Source organism: Crinia signifera, chromosome 6 (genome assembly GCF_055691185.1).
Source record: "Crinia signifera chromosome 6, ASM5569118v1, whole genome shotgun sequence".
Lineage (NCBI taxonomy): Eukaryota > Metazoa > Chordata > Amphibia > Anura > Myobatrachidae > Crinia > Crinia signifera.
In genome coordinates, this window is record NC_139222.1 from 247,522,566 (window position 1) to 247,540,635 (window position 18,070).

The 18,070-nt window shown below is 45.0% G+C and overlaps 2 pseudogenes; one reads left to right on the forward strand and one right to left on the reverse strand.

The window, feature by feature from the left end:
- Positions 1 to 14,756: 14,756 nt before the first annotated feature.
- LOC146011775 (5S ribosomal RNA) lies at positions 14,757 to 14,874 on the reverse strand (annotated as a pseudogene).
- A 2,713-nt stretch (positions 14,875 to 17,587) lies between these two features.
- On the forward strand, positions 17,588 to 17,705 carry LOC146011776 (5S ribosomal RNA; annotated as a pseudogene).
- The last annotated feature ends 365 nt before the right edge of the window (positions 17,706 to 18,070 follow it).

The following is an 18,070-nucleotide window of genomic DNA, read 5'->3' on the forward strand; positions in this document are numbered from 1 at the left end:
CCATAATTAAATTAATTAAAAAGTACACTTCAGCCCGCAAAAAATGAGCCCTCACCCAGGTCCGTAGGTGGAAAAATAAAAAAGTTATAAGCCGCAGAACATGGCGACGCGACGCAAATTAGAAAAACCGTAAAAGTTGCGATTTTTTTTTTTAGTGGTAAAACATAACGAAAACTATATAAGTTTGGTATCACCAGAATCGTAACGACCCATAGAATAAAGATAACCCATCATTTTAAACGAACTATGAACTCCAAAAAAACCGTAACCAGCGCAAAATTGTGGAATGGCGTTTTTTTTTTTTTTACCCCACATTGAATTATTTCCTGATTCCCCAGAATATTATACGGTAAAGTAAATGGTACCATTACAAAGTACAACTTGTCCCGCAAAAAAAAAGCCCTCATGTGTCTATATAGCCGGAAAATTAAAAAAGTTACGCTTATTTGAACGCAAGGAGAAAAAAAAAAAAAAAATTAACATAAAAGGCAATGTCGGGAAGGGGTTAAAGCGGCAATCATTTACACTTCAAAATCAAACTTGTTTTGCAGTGTAAATGGTTGCCGCTTTAAAAAAACTGGAGATTTCGTACCAAATCTCTCACTTTTTGAATCTCTCATCCTATTAAATCTCACCCATTATCTTTATCACAAGGTCAATCAAAGAAAAATAGATGTCTGAGGGTTTTTTTTTTTTATTATTTAAGACCAACCGATCAATCCTGACCTTTTGTTTGTTGCAAGCCTCCCTAGATATCATTACAGAATACATTATTAGCACAAATCAATGTAAGACCTAAGCAGTGAGTGTATACAGTATACTGTATACATATTACCAACAAACACGCACATTAACAATCACAGAATAGTTAACACTGGAAGCATTTTACCAGGTTGACATACTGTAAATAAACAGCAGTGGAATAAATAGTGTGACAGTGCCCCTGTAACGGTGTGGTGTAAGATGGTACCTGAATCTGGACTTGCCGGCTTTGGATCTTCACGGCCTCTTCTTGGAAGAACCTGTGACAGGGAATGGCACAACCCAAGGAGGACCCACAGAAGTGACACTACTACAATTAGCAGCAACAAAGATTTATTTAAAAAAAAAAGATACTCGTACCGGTTGCTGCAGTGCATTTACACATATATAACCATCAAGAAAAGGTGTAACATGTAAACGTTCAATTTAAGGCATTAAAGAGATAACGATTGCAAATAGAATGACATCATGGTGATAAAAATACAAAAGAGAAGAGACATTAAAGAGAATAATATTACATCACTAAGATGTGGTGCCCCACTTCTGAGTTACCCCTGTTTGTGTGTTTAAACTGGGGCTGCAGGAGCTAACTGCCCTTCCTGGTTGTCTGGTAACAGGAGCAGCCAAAAGAGAGAGAGCATCTGTAGAGCACTAGGACCCAAGGGAGTTGTCAGAATCCCTGAAAGAGAGGGAAACAGAGCTGTGCTGCTATTGGGCAGAGGTCAGAGAGGAAAAAAATGGAGTTGAGACAGAGAGTGAGGAGAGCAGCAGCAGCATGACATGGCTGCAGCAGAGTAAGAAGCAGTGTGGCAAGTGAGGACAGGACCACATGTGGAGAGGACACAGCTTGGCATGCTATGGAGGACAGAGACTGTTCTAGTAGATTTTGTTTATATACAGTACCCTCTATTGGAAGCCTATGCTGTACATTGCAAATAACTGCTCCATAGCACCACCACTTCAAGTGTCTGTACTAATATACCTATTGGATTATAAATATTGGGCACCATACAACATACTTTACAGCGCCCTCTGTAGGACATCCACGCATGGAACAATATATTACAGGTTCATTCATACTTCGCAATATATCTCCACCTTGTGAGCAGTTTACTCAAGGGATTGATAGACTGAAAAGTTTATTCTTATATTTGTGCTGTGATTGATGATTATCTTTGACGTTATTTTATGATATGTGACTATTGCAGTTATTTGATATTATTCATATTCTAGTGAGATGTTATACCTGATAGTTATTACAAGAGGTGATTTAACCTGAGTATTACATTGATACAGAATATTTGAAATTGGTAGTAACATTTGCAGCAGTGACCAGTTAATTCCTTAGTTAATAAATATTGTTGTCACTGTCACTTCGTGTGCTAGTTGCTGTGTGGGTGTGTTGCTTGGGGTATTCATCCTTCTGCCACAGGCTCCTGCTAAGGAAGAAGAAAACCAGGTACGACACGACACCAGCGACCCCGGTGAGTGCATTACATCTCACCCACTGAGCAGGGTGTTACACTTGGCGTCATACCGAACAGGATCGGACATGGAAGTGCATAAAGGCAACCCCACCGCATATGACCAGTCCATCAGTGAAATGTCTGTCACACTGGATGGACTCATCAAGATGATGACGGAGATGAGGAAAACCCTAGCTGATCAGAAAATAGAACAGGAGGAATATGAACATAGAAGATGGCGACGCGGATGCGGCAGAAGGCGCAGACAGCAGTGGAATCCCCCATGGAGGTCAGAACGACTACGCACTGACCGAGCCAATGTATGCCCACGGACTGTGAGAAAGCACGGGAGAAGAGGTCCACCGGCAGCGTTCCAGAACGCGTCAAGAGCATCCGGTGTAACTCAGGTGGATAGACCGCGAACCAGCCCAAGAAGATTTACAGGTCGTGTCCTGTGGTTTGATGTACCACGTGGCTATGGATTCATTAGACGTGCAGACACCAGGCGTAGCGTGTATGTCCATTATACCGCCATCCAGTATGCCGACCCCCAGAACTGCTTCCGGAGCCTGAGCGATGGTGAAGTTGTCGAATTTGAATTGACAAGCGGGAAGAAAGGCATCAAGGCTGCAAAAGTGACTGGGCCGAATGGAATGCCGGTGCTACGCAATAGACATGCCCCGGAACAACAGTGGCACTACCCGCACCGTAAAGAGCCTCCACCATACCACCAATATAGCGGAAGCAGAGTTGAACCGAGAGAGGTCACGCAGGAGAATGAAAGGATCAACACCAACCCTCCTCGACCAGGACAGATGCCCCGCCCACCAGAACCTGGCATCCCGAAGCAACGTGAACTGCTGGGAGAAAGGGAGAAACCAGTTGTGCAGAGTGAGGCAGTACAGCAAAGTTTGCAAGGCATAGCTAGGCCTCAGCTTACCCCTGAACCAAAGCAGGAGTGCATCCCAAGAATGGAAGATACAGGTTACCGGGCAACAAACATTGTGTGGACAGAGGCTTTTGCGACCGACTGGAAAAGGTGCCCTGAAGTTGTGGTCCACATGGCCGTAACAGAGACCGTGGAGCCATCAGAACCCAAGCACCCAGAGTCAGCTATGCCACCGCCTGAACCGAAGGCCAATATGGAAAACCCAAAGACAGCTTAGGAGGCCGCAAACCATTCCAATGAGGAGAAGCCTGGTATAGATCAGGAGTATACAACGATTACGGGAGAAGAGTTTGAATACCGTATACAACAGGCTATTCAGAGGTCCATAAGATGTGACAAAGGGGCAAAACATGCTCATCGCAGATTGCATGCCGGGATCTAAAGTAAAAGTCCATGTGAATCTTCTGAGAACCTTTGCCGCAGAGGGATGGGATTTCTGTGGCGGATGGATTGATGCCCCAGTGAGCACACTCTAGCAATTTAGGTAACAGTAAAAAAAAAAAAAAAAAAAGGTAGAAATGCATATACTTGTTCATGCTTAATTTTATCGCTGTTAAGTGTTTGAAGTCTGTTGAATTTATGTGATATTCCAAAGACTTTTGCTCAGGACTTCAAGTCATTTTAGTATGCATGGGGACATGCATAATTTCAGAAGGGGTATTTGTGGTGCCCCACTTCTGAGTTACCCCTGTTTGTGTGTTTAAACTGGGGCTGCAGGAGCTAACTGCCCTTCCTGGTTGTCTGGTAACAGGAGCAGCCAAAAGAGAGAGAGCATCTGTAGAGCACTAGGACCCAAGGGAGTTGTCAGAATCCCTGAAAGAGAGGGAAACAGAGCTGTGCTGCTATTGGGCAGAGGTCAGAGAGGAAAAAAGTGGAGTTGAGACAGAGAGTGAGGAGAGCAGCAGCAGCATGACATGGCTGCAGCAGAGTAAGAAGCAGTGTGGCAAGTGAGGACAGGACCACATGTGGAGAGGACACAGCTTGGCATGCTATGGAGGACAGAGACTGTTCTAGTAGATTTTGTTTATATACAGTACCCTCTATTGGAAGCCTATGCTGTACATTGCAAATAACTGCTCCATAGCACCACCACTTCAAGTGTCTGTACTAATATACCTATTGGATTATAAATATTGGGCACCATACAACATACTTTACAGCGCCCTCTGTAGGACATCCACGCATGGAACAATATATTACAGGTTCATTCATACTTCGCAATATATCTCCACCTTGTGAGCAGTTTACTCAAGGGATTGATAGACTGAAAAGTTTATTCTTATATTTGTGCTGTGATTGATGATTATCTTTGACGTTATTTTATGATATGTGACTATTGCAGTTATTTGATATTATTCATATTCTAGTGAGATGTTATACCTGATAGTTATTACAAGAGGTGATTTAACCTGAGTATTACATTGATACAGAATATTTGAAATTGGTAGTAACATTTGCAGCAGTGACCAGTTAATTCCTTAGTTAATAAATATTGTTGTCACTGTCACTTCGTGTGCTAGTTGCTGTGTGGGTGTGTTGCTTGGGGTATTCATCCTTCTGCCACAGGCTCCTGCTAAGGAAGAAGAAAACCAGGTACGACACGACACCAGCGACCCCGGTGAGTGCATTACATCTCACCCACTGAGCAGGGTGTTACACTGACACTATACTGCATATATAACACTATCACAAAATATCCGACCGACAAGTGGCGCTATGCACCCTGTGTGTACTGAACTGTAGTCCCTGGTGCAAAACAGTCACTGCACTTGGAGAAAGGTCCCGCGACGGAAATCCTCACAAGAGAGAATAGTCCCTAGCTTAGTGTGCACACTAACTTGTGTAGAACATTAAAGGTTAACAATCCTCTCAAGAGGGACAAGCAAGCCACCTGTTTTAGGGTGACTTCTTGTAAGGTATTGGAACTATCCGTGCTGCAGTAATAAACAGGGTACAGGATGTCAGTCACTAAAGTGGACCTCCAATGATGTGTGCTGTCAGGAGGGGATAGGACTTCAGGGGGTACCCCTGCTGGGGTGCGGGCTTGCTGTTGGGGTATAGGGCTCCCCGGTACCTTAGTTCTGGTGCCAGCTCCTGCTGGTAATGACTCTTGGCCTCTGCTGCTCTGTGGGGCTGTCCTCTGAGTGACTCCCAGATGGGTTGCAGTGTCCCTCTCTGCCTAGTTCTGTGCTGTAGGTCTCTGCAGTCATCCCTTCACATGGTGCTCACCCCTTCTTCTGGTCAGCAGTGCTGGCTGTCATTCACTGCTGGGTCCTTGCTCCCAGTGCCTGGTCTCAGATGTGTGCTTCTCTCTGCACAGCATCTCTGTCTGCATGCTTCCTGGCTCAGGATACAAGCTCTTCTCCCCTCTGCACACTTTCTCTCTCACACTGCTGCTGGGATCACCTCTGACCTAACAGCTTCCTGTCTCATGTGCAGGGGAGCTGGGACACTAGGACACTAGCTGAGTCTGTTAACCCCTCACAGACCTGCAGCTTCAACAAGCAAAGGAGGTTTTCCTCTGAGCAGCATTGGCTGCAATTAAAATCTCTTTGGGGGCACAAGAGTACACCAGGGGTGGACTGCCACACACCTCCCTGCTGGAAATTTGCCTGTCCGCAGGCAACTTAACCAGAGCCAATAAGTCCCGGACAAAGTCCTGTCAATAAACATTTTGCAGCAACAAAACAATGCAAACAGTTATACATTACATAACCACAAGTATTACATACCTTCCTATAACCTGACTATCCAATGTGGGCTCCCTGGGTCAACCATCCCTCCGCCACAGGACTCCATCCCTCTGCGGTCCAGCTTCTCCACTGCTGTCAACGGATGGCGCCCACTCTCACGACTTGCACTCAGCTTTAGGCACGTCTCGCCTCTCCATCTTGCCTCTTCGACCTCTGTATCGCCTGCTGGATTCTGAGGGCGAATTCCTCTCCTGAGATGGTCGTATATTCACCACTTGTTACCGGCTTCCCACCGATGAAACAGATCTTGGCCTTGTCTTCTCTCTCTGGTGCTTCTACTTTGGCCTTGGATTCAGGCAGTGGCACAACTGGTTCTGCTGCTGACGGCTCCACTGTCTGTGTCACAGCCATGTGAACCACAATCTCTGGGCTTCTCTGCAGGTCTACCATTCCAACATTTCTCGGCCTTAGATTCGCCACCCGGTAATCGGCATCGTCCATCCTGGGCACATACTCCCGCGTCGGCTCTGGAAGTTGAGGCCTGGTCGCTTCTTGCCGATTCTGATGGACTGTCTCACTCCACACGACCGGTTTCTCGCTTGACCTCGTGATGTCAGGTTCTGGTGGGCGGGGCATCTGTCCTGGTCTAGGAGGATTGGTGTTCACCCTTTTATTTTCCTGCTTGACCTCTCTCTGTTCAGCTCTACTTCCGTTGTATTGGTTGTAAGGTGGAGGCTCTTTACGGTGTGGGTAGTGCCAATGCTGTTCTGGGGCGTCTCTGTTGCGCAGCACCGGTGTTCTATTCGGCCCAGTCACTTTGGCGGCCTTGATGCCCCTCCTCCCATTCACCAGTTCAAATTCGACTACCTCACCGTCGCTCAGGCTCCGGAAGCAGTTTTGAGGATCGGCATGCTGGATGGCGGTGTAATGGACGTACACGCTACGCCCGGTATCTGCACGCTTAATGAAGCCATACCCGCGTGGTACATCAAACCACAGGACACGACCTGCAATTCTTCTTGGGCTGGCTCGCGGCCTATTGGTCATCTGAGTTACACCGGATGCTCTTGACGCATTCTGGAACACTGCCGGTGGACTACTTCTCCCGTGCCTTCTCACAGTGTGTAGTCGTTCTGACCTCCATTGGGGATTCTGTTGCCATCTATGCCTTCTGCCACCTTCACGTTGCTGTCTTTCCTTTTCATCCTCCGCCCATTCCTGACGCATCTCACGGATCATCCTGGTCATTTCGGTCATCGCTTCGATGATTGCCCCAATCGAGTTCTGATTGGCTTGGGCTGGTGGAGTGGCGGTTCTTCGCATCTCCAGCGGTTCTATGTACTGCGATCGCCACATCTTGCCGTTCACAGGGATCTTGTGCAATCCTGTTCGTAGACGCCAAGTGTGACAGTGCCCCTGTAACGGTGTGGTGTAAGATGGTACCTGAATCTGGACTTGCCGGCTTTGGATCTTCACGGCCTCTTCTTGGAAGAACCTGTGACAGGGAATGGCACAACCCAAGGAGGACCCACAGAAGTGACACTACTACAATTAGCAGCAACAAAGATTTATTTAAAAAAAAAAGATACTCGTACCGGTTGCTGCAGTGCATTTACACATATATAACCATCAAGAAAAGGTGTAACATGTAAACGTTCAATTTAAGGCATTAAAGAGATAACGATTGCAAATAGAATGACATCATGGTGATAAAAATACAAAAGAGAAGAGACATTAAAGAGAATAATATTACATCACTAAGACACTATACTGCATATATAACACTATCACAAAATATCCGACCGACAAGTGGCGCTATGCACCCTGTGTGTACTGAACTGTAGTCCCTGGTGCAAAACAGTCACTGCACTTGGAGAAAGGTCCCGCGACGGAAATCCTCACAAGAGAGAATAGTCCCTAGCTTAGTGTGCACACTAACTTGTGTAGAACATTATAGGTTAACAATCCTCTCAAGAGGGACAAGCAAGCCACCTGTTTTAGGGTGACTTCTTGTAAGGTATTGGAACTATCCGTGCTGCAGTAATAAACAGGGTACAGGATGTCAGTCACTAAAGTGGACCTCCAATGATGTGTGCTGTCAGGAGGGGATAGGACTTCAGGGGGTACCCCTGCTGGGGTGCGGGCTTGCTGTTGGGGTATAGGGCTCCCCGGTACCTTAGTTCTGGTGCCAGCTCCTGCTGGTAATGACTCTTGGTCTCTGCTGCTCTGTGGGGCTGTCCTCTGAGTGACTCCCAGATGGGTTGCAGTGTCCCTCTCTGCCTAGTTCTGTGCTGTAGGTCTCTGCAGTCATCCCTTCACATGGTGCTCACCCCTTCTTCTGGTCAGCAGTGCTGGCTGTCATTCACTGCTGGGTCCTTGCTCCCAGTGCCTGGTCTCAGATGTGTGCTTCTCTCTGCACAGCATCTCTGTCTGCATGCTTCCTGGCTCAGGATACAAGCTCTTCTCCCCTCTGCACACTTTCTCTCTCACACTGCTGCTGGGATCACCTCTGACCTAACAGCTTCCTGTCTCATGTGCAGGGGAGCTGGGACACTAGGACACTAGCTGAGTCTGTTAACCCCTCACAGACCTGCAGCTTCAACAAGCAAAGGAGGTTTTCCTCTGAGCAGCATTGGCTGCAATTAAAATCTCTTTGGGGGCACAAGAGTACACCAGGGGTGGACTGCCACAATAGAACTTCCATCTCATCAGGCGCCTCCAACGCTATAAATCTTTAGATCTGGCATCGTAATCTTTAAAGAGGATCTTGAAAAGCTGAGAATAATAAGTATTGAACGCAGGCCCTTTCCCCTTCACACTTCGCCTAAGGGTGCACACCTTTATCCTTTCCAAATTGATCTGTAAATTACAGTTCTCAACAGCTGCTGGCAAGAAAAAACAATTCTCTGGATCTTACCATAAAGATTTGTAATTGGGAACGGAGTAACAGGGGACAGTTTGTCCTGCAATGTGGAGCTAGGCTTTGAAAAAGGGGAATTTCCCCTGCAAGGAAACACATCTCACAATAAACTGTCATAGGGATCTTTAAGGCTTTCAGGTCCAACGTCTAGTCAGGCTCAACAGCCCTAGCGCTAGTAGCAGATCCAATGGTGAGCCACTTTAAAATAAGAACAATAACATCATTCAACATTCAATGTAGACCATTTCTGAATTTAAAAAAAATTACAATTAATTTGAACATTTGAACCAGACGGTTTGAATTGCAAAAAAAAATTGACAGCAAAGGGTAAAAGGGCAATTTAAGGTTGTGCTGATATTTATTTGTTGTATGCTGCACACCCTGATTTGTACATAAGAGGTGCTACCATGCTGAGGCTTGTAGTACGTAGCGCAACGCAGGAAAAAAGAAAACAGGTGCACACTCAAAGCACTAAGAATATTCATGAGCAAAACAATTATAGTAAATTCTACAAAAATCTGTGCCCACCTACCATGTCAGAGTGACCTCATCGGGTCGGTCACCAACATACCTAATACTGACATTATATACATTTATCCTGCTGTTCTGAATAATTGTACACATTCAAATATGTAGGCATCAAATGCAGAGACCGGGTGCCGGATCACTTGCCGAAAGTCAGGATCCCAGCGGTCAGTATACCGACGCCAAAATCTCGACTGTATAACTGCTCGAAAATCACGATCCTGACCTACAGGGGCTATTGTCCCTCATGGGGGTCCATGATACCCATAGAGGGAGAACAGTTCCTGCGTACGCTCCCCTTCCCCTGTCGGAATACCAGCGGCTGGGATTCCAATGTCGGTAGACTGACCCTCGGGATTTCAACTGTCGGTGAGTTATACCGAACCTGCACAGACCAATACTAATTAAAAACACATAAGAGCAGGTGGGTGTGGTGTTAGTCCAAGTGTTTTTCAACCACTTTGCCATGTATCTTGAACTGTTCTGAAGTGTGCCCTCAGATTTAGAGATGCCCAAACCAGTTTACAGCCACCACCAGTTCAACTGTTATTTACTGGCCTCTTCTCTTCATGTAAAGGGCCAATGTATTTTATTTTTGTTGCCTGTGGGGACCAGTTTGATTGTTTTTTATATGGGGACATTTTTTTTCTTTTTAACCTGTGGGGGCCAATGTGTTTTGCCCTGTGGGGATCTCATGGTGTGCCTTGGCCATTTAAAAATGTAATTTAGTGTGCCGTAAGGTAAAAAGGTTGAAAACCACTGGTCCATGTACAGTAGAAGGGGTCTCCACCACTGGAAATTGCTGGACACACCTGGCACACTCTGTGCATACACCTATGCTTACACTGTGTCAGGAACACATGCAATATCATAGGAAAGGGCTCTTTGCTGTAAGGGCAGCCAGATGACAGAACTGTGCAAGTAATACATTAATATTCAGGAACATGAGCAGAGGTATAACTACCATTGGTGCAGAAGGTGCAGTGCACCAGGGCCCCTGACACTCTCTTACTGTCATTCACTGTTTTTCATATTGTGAACTTGTGTTGGGGTGGAAGACAGGGCCCAAATTATATTCTGCACCTGGGCTCTCCACCCACAAGCTCCACCACTGAACATGAGCAATAGGGAACTCTGTCTGAATCTGAAGAAAACAGGCCAAATAGGACTAGTGGATGGCGGCCTTTAGTGGAAGCAGTGATGGAGATTTATTTAACCTGATTTATAAACAAATTGAATGCCTACCTTATAAGTAGAGACAGGATTATATGTATTTGCATATTTGCATATGCATTTGCATATTTTGCCCATTCTCACTGGTTATTGCATATTTTACCTAAAATCTAGTGATGGTGCATGTTTGTGCCCGTCCCCTTTCCACCCGTGAGTTACAGCACTGCTTTGCCCTGCTGCTGCTGTCCAGGTAGTGGTAGAGTGTGCAGGCTGGGGCAATATGTGCGCAGTGTGGGGAACCTTGGATGTACGCTATGTCTGACACTGCTCTAGGCTGCCAATCCATGTTGATAAAAGTCAGTCGGGCCGAATGCCATTAAAAAGCTCCTAAACCTTTGCCTGCCCCTGGCCTGGGACTTTACACCAAGAGACAGAATTCTGCAGCAGAGGAGGCCGGAGGAAGGGTTGTGACATCACGCAGCACGGAGGAAATGCTGTGTCACAGTCAGTAATGCGGCCCAGGGAGGAAGCCTTCCACTGCGCCGCCCTCATGCTGACATTTTGTCCATTGGCGCTGGAGATGAGGGTCCATGTAGTTGATGCAAGAAGAGCCTAGGATGCTGCAGTATGCTGTAGCAGCCAGGAAGAAAGCAAATGCTGTGTACAGCACTAGACATCTGCAGATGCTGTGGGCCTATTTTTGAGGTTTATTTGCAACTGATTGTATGCTGATTTTTAAATAAATAAGTAAAAATAACTTTTTTTATTATTTAATGTAGCATATTTTAACACTTTTCATGCATATTTTAAGTATTTTTCATGCATATTTCAAGCTTTTTATGTTACATATAATCCTGTCTCTACTTATAAGAAATGGAATCTCTAGTTATGCCACGGAAATAATATAATTGCTAATAATGAAGCCGTAAAGGAATCCATCCAATAAATTGGCACCTGCCACATTGGGATGTTATCCTGACTTTCTCCAAATTAACACAGCTAGAATGTACAATAGGTTGAATACAATGGAAATTAATATTTTCCCACCATTGTGAAATATTCATATATTCATCAAAATCATTGTGCTTCATTAGTAATAAAGTGAACAGAATATTGCAATGAGAAACATAAACTGAAAGTCTGGAGGCTGCTGAATCTAGAGAGGTTTAGCAAACTGTGCTTGGGCCAAAGCGAACAGACTCATCTCTGGACATTTCTGAGTTGGGTTATTTCTCTCTGGCTGTAAAATGAGCATTTCTGGCCGTTAGCTGGACATAAGTGCACAACGGAGAACTATCTTATGTGCATGCAGCTGGACTTATACCATATTCTGAGTCATACATATGCCATGGGGGGGGGGGCAGAGTTATGCTATGTTCTGAGTCATGCATATCCTAGGGGCAAGCAGCCACAGTTATACCAAATTCGGAGTCATATCTATGCCATACTGATAGTGGCATGAAGAGTGTCAGATACTCACATTAAAAAGGATAGATAATTACATGAAGGGGACGTATACCCGCATGAAGAGATACTCAGATGAAGAGTTGCAGATACTCACATGAAGAGGAATGGATACTTGCATGTAGACAAATGGATACTCACATGAAGAGGGACAGATACTCTTATGAAGTATGAAATATACTCACATGATGATTGGCAGATACTTGCCTTAAAAATGGCAGATACTCACATGAAAAGGGCAGATACTCACATAAAAAGGGCAGATACTCACATGAAGATGGGTGGATACATACATGAAGAGGTATACTTGCATGAAAGGGGACAGTTAACCACACGAAGAGGGCGGACGCTCACATGAAGTCGGGAGGATATTTGCATAAAGAGGGCGGATACTCACATGAAGAGGGTGGATAGGCTCTCCAGTATAAGGTGATAAGCAGCCGCCACACGGATAAGTGTGCAACCAGCTCAGAATAAGGCCTCTTTGTGTAAAGGTGGCCATACACTACTGTGACTACTGCAACTTCGACAGCAGTATATGGCTATCCGGTCCCTCTTGAGCCGCCTCTGACCATCCTGGGCAGCAGATACGTTACATCGCATGTGGTCCTTTGACATGTGATATATTGCATGCAATGCCATTCCCCCACCGCAGGGACGGGTCCGAGTCCGGGGCCAGACAGGCAAACAGGTCCGACCTCCAACTCTGGGGACATCGGATTTTAAACACATGCGATTTGTGATGATTTCTCAGCCTGATCCATCTACCATCTAAATAGGATGAAATAGGCCCAAATCACATAAGTGTATGGGAGCCTTAAGGTTTGTCTACTTTTGAAAACTAGTTTCAGTGAGATTATAGTTGGTAGTAGAATTTTGCGCAGCGCCCCATTGAGGGGGCGTGTCATGCTCCACCCAAAGGTTGTGTCTAGTTCCATATATGGAGAGATTGTAAATAGAGATTGTGAACGTGGCACCTAGAAGCGTGGGTGTGTACTGCTACATCTGAAAGGAATCTTGTAAAATGACTTATATCCAAATGTAGATGATCCCCAAAGCAGTTAGTAAGAGATACTGTACTTGGTAAGGTGCTGGGAAATGGTGCTGATGATTCAATGTAAATGTATCTATCTCTTATTCCTTTTTTTCCCTCCAAAAATGTAACAGTGTAATGTGGGCTAGGTGAAATGAGTGAGATTGTTAGACTAATGAGGGAGAGAGGGAGATTGCTGCTATTTCAGGGAGTCTCCTGCAGAATGCAGCAGGGGAGGTAACTATGCCACAAACACTGCCTGTTGTAAGTATTTGGTCCCTCACTCTTGTGTTATAAATACAATGATTTCATCATGGCGCACAATGAGACCTATTTTCTACCTATATCTACCTGTATTCAAGATGCTGTCATGCTTCCCTGAATCCGCCTCATGCAAAGAGATAAAGATGTGAATACAAAACCCTTATCTTATACAACCAAAGCATTGCTATAGGAAATATCTGCAGTTCATAATGCAATACGCCCACGCCGTGTCCTGTTCACGTCTCACAACTCAAGTCATTATACAAGAAATTACAAATGTGCTGCCTCAACCTTTCCTCTGGTGATACAAGTAAGATTTATTATGTCTCCCTGAAGCACACTGCCTCAGCTGCAGCAGACTGGCAGATTTGCTGTTTAATAACTGGGGAGTGGTGAGTCACAGAGCAACTGCACAGGCTTCTGCTTCCAGAGGGCTGGCTGTCTTTTTCCCAACATTAAAAAGCAATGTACTGTATTATAAACTAAAAAATACTGCTTAGCAAAGGAGATTTCAGAGCGAGAATTATGTATATATGTATACATGGAATGACAGTCTCTGCAATGAAGGAGAACAACACACATTTCATCTCACAGCATTTGAGCTGTTTCTATTCACAGGCTGTCCTAGGGTTCAGATGAATAATTCAGGCTCAGTCTGCCGTAGCCGGCTGCAGTGTCTAACAGTATATTTAGAAATATTTGGAATTAGTTCAAGCACAAAGCCTGGTTTTCAGTGGGTAAATTTACTGTGATGTGATTGTGCATTGCTAGAGTATCAAACAGATTAAGTGGATATATCAGCTTTTTATTTAGGCATCATGAGGCAATAAATGGGTATAATGTTGACATTACTGAAACAATCAGATTAGCCACTCACTTTCAATCGATCTGGCACAAGAATGAATGTTTGGGGATGCTGCTCTGCTTTGCTTCTATATAATTGCATTTTCTTCATATTATGTGGCCTTCTGTTGTCCATAGCTATTTGAAAAGGAAAGTCAAAGGTGACTTGAAGGGAACCCGACAAGGTTTTTTGGGGCACGCTTGTAAGTAATAATATATGTTTGGTATGGTGTCTATTAGTTAAAACATAACTTTTAATTTTTGAAACACTTAAAAAGCAGATTTAGCATAAGAGGGGTTACACATTTACTGAGGAAATTCAGATTGTTAGGTTAATTCTTCCTCCTCCAAACAATAAATCAAAGTAATGCTGACTAGGTCAGGTACTTAATTATAAACTTAGCGAAAATTAGTCACACATATGGCTATTTCTTATATTGGCAGTTATAACAGAAAATGATGTCTGCTTATCATCTAGGTTTGAAATAGCAAATCTGATGGCGCAGGACACACCACCCCTCAGTAATCAATTGAAATTATCTTATGTGATATCAGACGAGGAAAAGAAATTCGAGTCACAACTTGACAGGAGTAAATCAGGATAGAAGTAAAGAGGTGTGGATGAAGCGTCACTCTCACAGCTGTTGGCTTCTGCTGTTATGGCGGATTACGGCACCGGCTATTCCCTGTTAGTTCCCCAGACAGGTACTTGGCCGGCCCTTCACTGCTTAGCTTCTGGGTTCGGGTGGTACCAGGCGATTCAGTGAGGTATGGCCGTATGGTTAAAATGCGAGAGCCCTGCTGGTGGAAAGTGAGCTCAAGCGTGCTTCTGCTGTTGGTCCTGCAGTAATAGGATCCTCCCTGTTACCATCGGGGCCTTGCAGGGTGAATAATTTGCAGGAGGGCCAATGAGAGAGTCACTAAAAGGTGAGATATAGGGTAGTCAGAAAGAGGGGGAATCTTGTGCCTGAGCCCAACTTCTGCTGTCCCCAATCTTACAATGTATAGGATTGGGGATGAGAGAGAAGGGGTGAGGCGATCCTCCCTGGAGTGGGAAACACGAGGGCAGTTTGCCCTGGATGGAGAATGAAAGTGAGTGACAACTCAGTGGATGTCTGAATGACAAAATGGAGGGATGTTAGATGAGAGTAGAATGGTGAATGTACCCTCAGTCCAGAAAGCTGGCTAGTGTTCTAGGTGTCAGAATATGGGTTTGTCTGATCACCCAGTTCACCCAGGGGTTTGTTTAGTACTGTTTAGTGAACAGGGGAAACAGTGACAAATACTGTCATTTAGCCAAATTGGCAGATTTTTGTCGCTGTAGTGTTACAAGATAGCAGTTCTTGTGGTTAGATACAATTAATAGCGTTTTTCAGTAAATAAACAACACACAGACAGGCTATGGTCACAGTTGGCAAAAATCTTCCTGACAACACGGTTTGATAGCCACGGAAATGATTTTAGAGTACACCGTGTATTAAATATATCCTGACTGTTTTTACAGTACAAAATTAGTAGATTGTGAATGACATGTCCCGGTCATGGGCCAGGTCTACAGGTCAGAGTACATACAAGGTATACTGTGCAGTAGGTATAACCTGTCTGTTTTTAAAAGGCAGGTTGGTAAATAGGGTCTGATAGATCCTGGCCCTTAGCCAAATCAGCAGATCCTGGTGTGTGTTAAATACAGCACAGATTGAATGTAATATCACCTATAGGTCCTCTAAGCACATAAGGTAATACTATACATTAGGTAATCCTATAGAGATAAAGTTACTTGCATGTGCATCCTGTGCTTTGAGCAGTGTAAGGTAAACAAGCTCTGGTGTGTATGCGCTGCCGTTCAATATGCCGCACAATCTACAATAGGAGATCACCTTACGTTTTCCAAGCACAACAACAATCTAATACTGAGCCAATGCATACAGGTGGTCCCGTTAGAGCTACGCTGCTACACACGCGCGTCTGTACTGTAAACAGAGCTGCGTTAGGTAGGGCGGCTCGGGAGTGTGGATGCTGCCGAGTAAATTGCTTGCAGGCACAGCCTGCTTTACCTTGCTGCCCAGATGCAGCGAAGAAGGCGGGAGGTAGCCGGATGCCGGAGCGGGGTGTCCGTGGAGAACACGGTCGAGGGAGTCCTGAGGGGGGTGTGTCCTGCGCTCAGGACACCCCGCTCCGGCGTCCGGCTACCTCCCGCCTTCTTCGCTGCATCTGGGCAGCAAGGTAAAGCAGGCTGTGCCTGCAAGCAATTTACTCGGCAGCATCCACACTCCCGAGCCGCCCTACCTAACGCAGCTCTGTTTACAGTACAGACGCGCGTGTGTAGCAGCGTAGCTCTAACGGGACCACCTGTATGCATTGGCTCAGTATTAGATTGTTGTTGTGCTTGGAAAACGTAAGGTGATCTCCTATTGTAGATTGTGCGGCATATTGAACGGCAGCGCATACACACCAGAGCTTGTTTACCTTACACTGCTCAAAGCACAGGATGCACATGCAAGTAACTTTATCTCTATAGGATTACCTAATGTATAGTATTACCTTATGTGCTTAGAGGACCTATAGGTGATATTACATTCAATCTGTGCTGTATTTAACACACACCAGGATCTGCTGATTTGGCTAAGGGTCAGGATCTATCAGACCCTATTTACCAACCTGCCTTTTAAAAACAGACAGGTTATACCTACTGCACAGTATACCTTGTATGTACTCTGACCTGTAGACCTGGCCCATGACCGGGACATGTCATTCACAATCTACTAATTTTGTACTGTAAAAACAGTCAGGATATATTTAATACATGGTGTACTCTAAAATCATTTCCGTGGCTATCAAACCGTGTTGTCAGGAAGATTTTTGCCAACTGTGACCATAGCCTGTCTGTGTGTTGTTTATTTACTGAAAAACGCTATTAATTGTATCTAACCACAAGAACTGCTATCTTGTAACACTACAGCGACAAAAATCTGCCAATTTGGCTAAATGACAGTATTTGTCACTGTTTCCCCTGTTCACTAAACAGTACTAAACAAACCCCTGGGTGAACTGGGTGATCAGACAAACCCATATTCTGACACCTAGAACACTAGCCAGCTTTCTGGACTGAGGGTACATTCACCATTCTACTCTCATCTAACATCCCTCCATTTTGTCATTCAGACATCCACTGAGTTGTCACTCACTTTCATTCTCCATCCAGGGCAAACTGCCCTCGTGTTTCCCACTCCAGGGAGGATCGCCTCACCCCTTCTCTCTCATCCCCAATCCTATACATTGTAAGATTGGGGACAGCAGAAGTTGGGCTCAGGCACAAGATTCCCCCTCTTTCTGACTACCCTATATCTCACCTTTTAGTGACTCTCTCATTGGCCCTCCTGCAAATTATTCACCCTGCAAGGCCCCGATGGTAACAGGGAGGATCCTATTACTGCAGGACCAACAGCAGAAGCACGCTTGAGCTCACTTTCCACCAGCAGGGCTCTCGCATTTTAACCATACGGCCATACCTCACTGAATCGCCTGGTACCACCCGAACCCAGAAGCTAAGCAGTGAAGGGCCGGCCAAGTACCTGTCTGGGGAACTAACAGGGAATAGCCGGTGCCGTAATCCGCCATAACAGCAGAAGCCAACAGCTGTGAGAGTGACGCTTCATCCACACCTCTTTACTTCTATCCTGATTTACTCCTGTCAAGTTGTGACTCGAATTTCTTTTCCTCGTCTGATATCACATAAGATAATTTCAATTGATTACTGAGGGGTGGTGTGTCCTGCGCCATCAGATTTGCTATTTCAAACCTAGATGATAAGCAGACATCATTTTCTGTTATAACTGCCAATATAAGAAATAGCCATATGTGTGACTAATTTTCGCTAAGTTTATAATTAAGTACCTGACCTAGTCAGCATTACTTTGATTTATTGTTTGGAGGAGGAAGAATTAACCTAACAATCTGAATTTCCTCAGTAAATGTGTA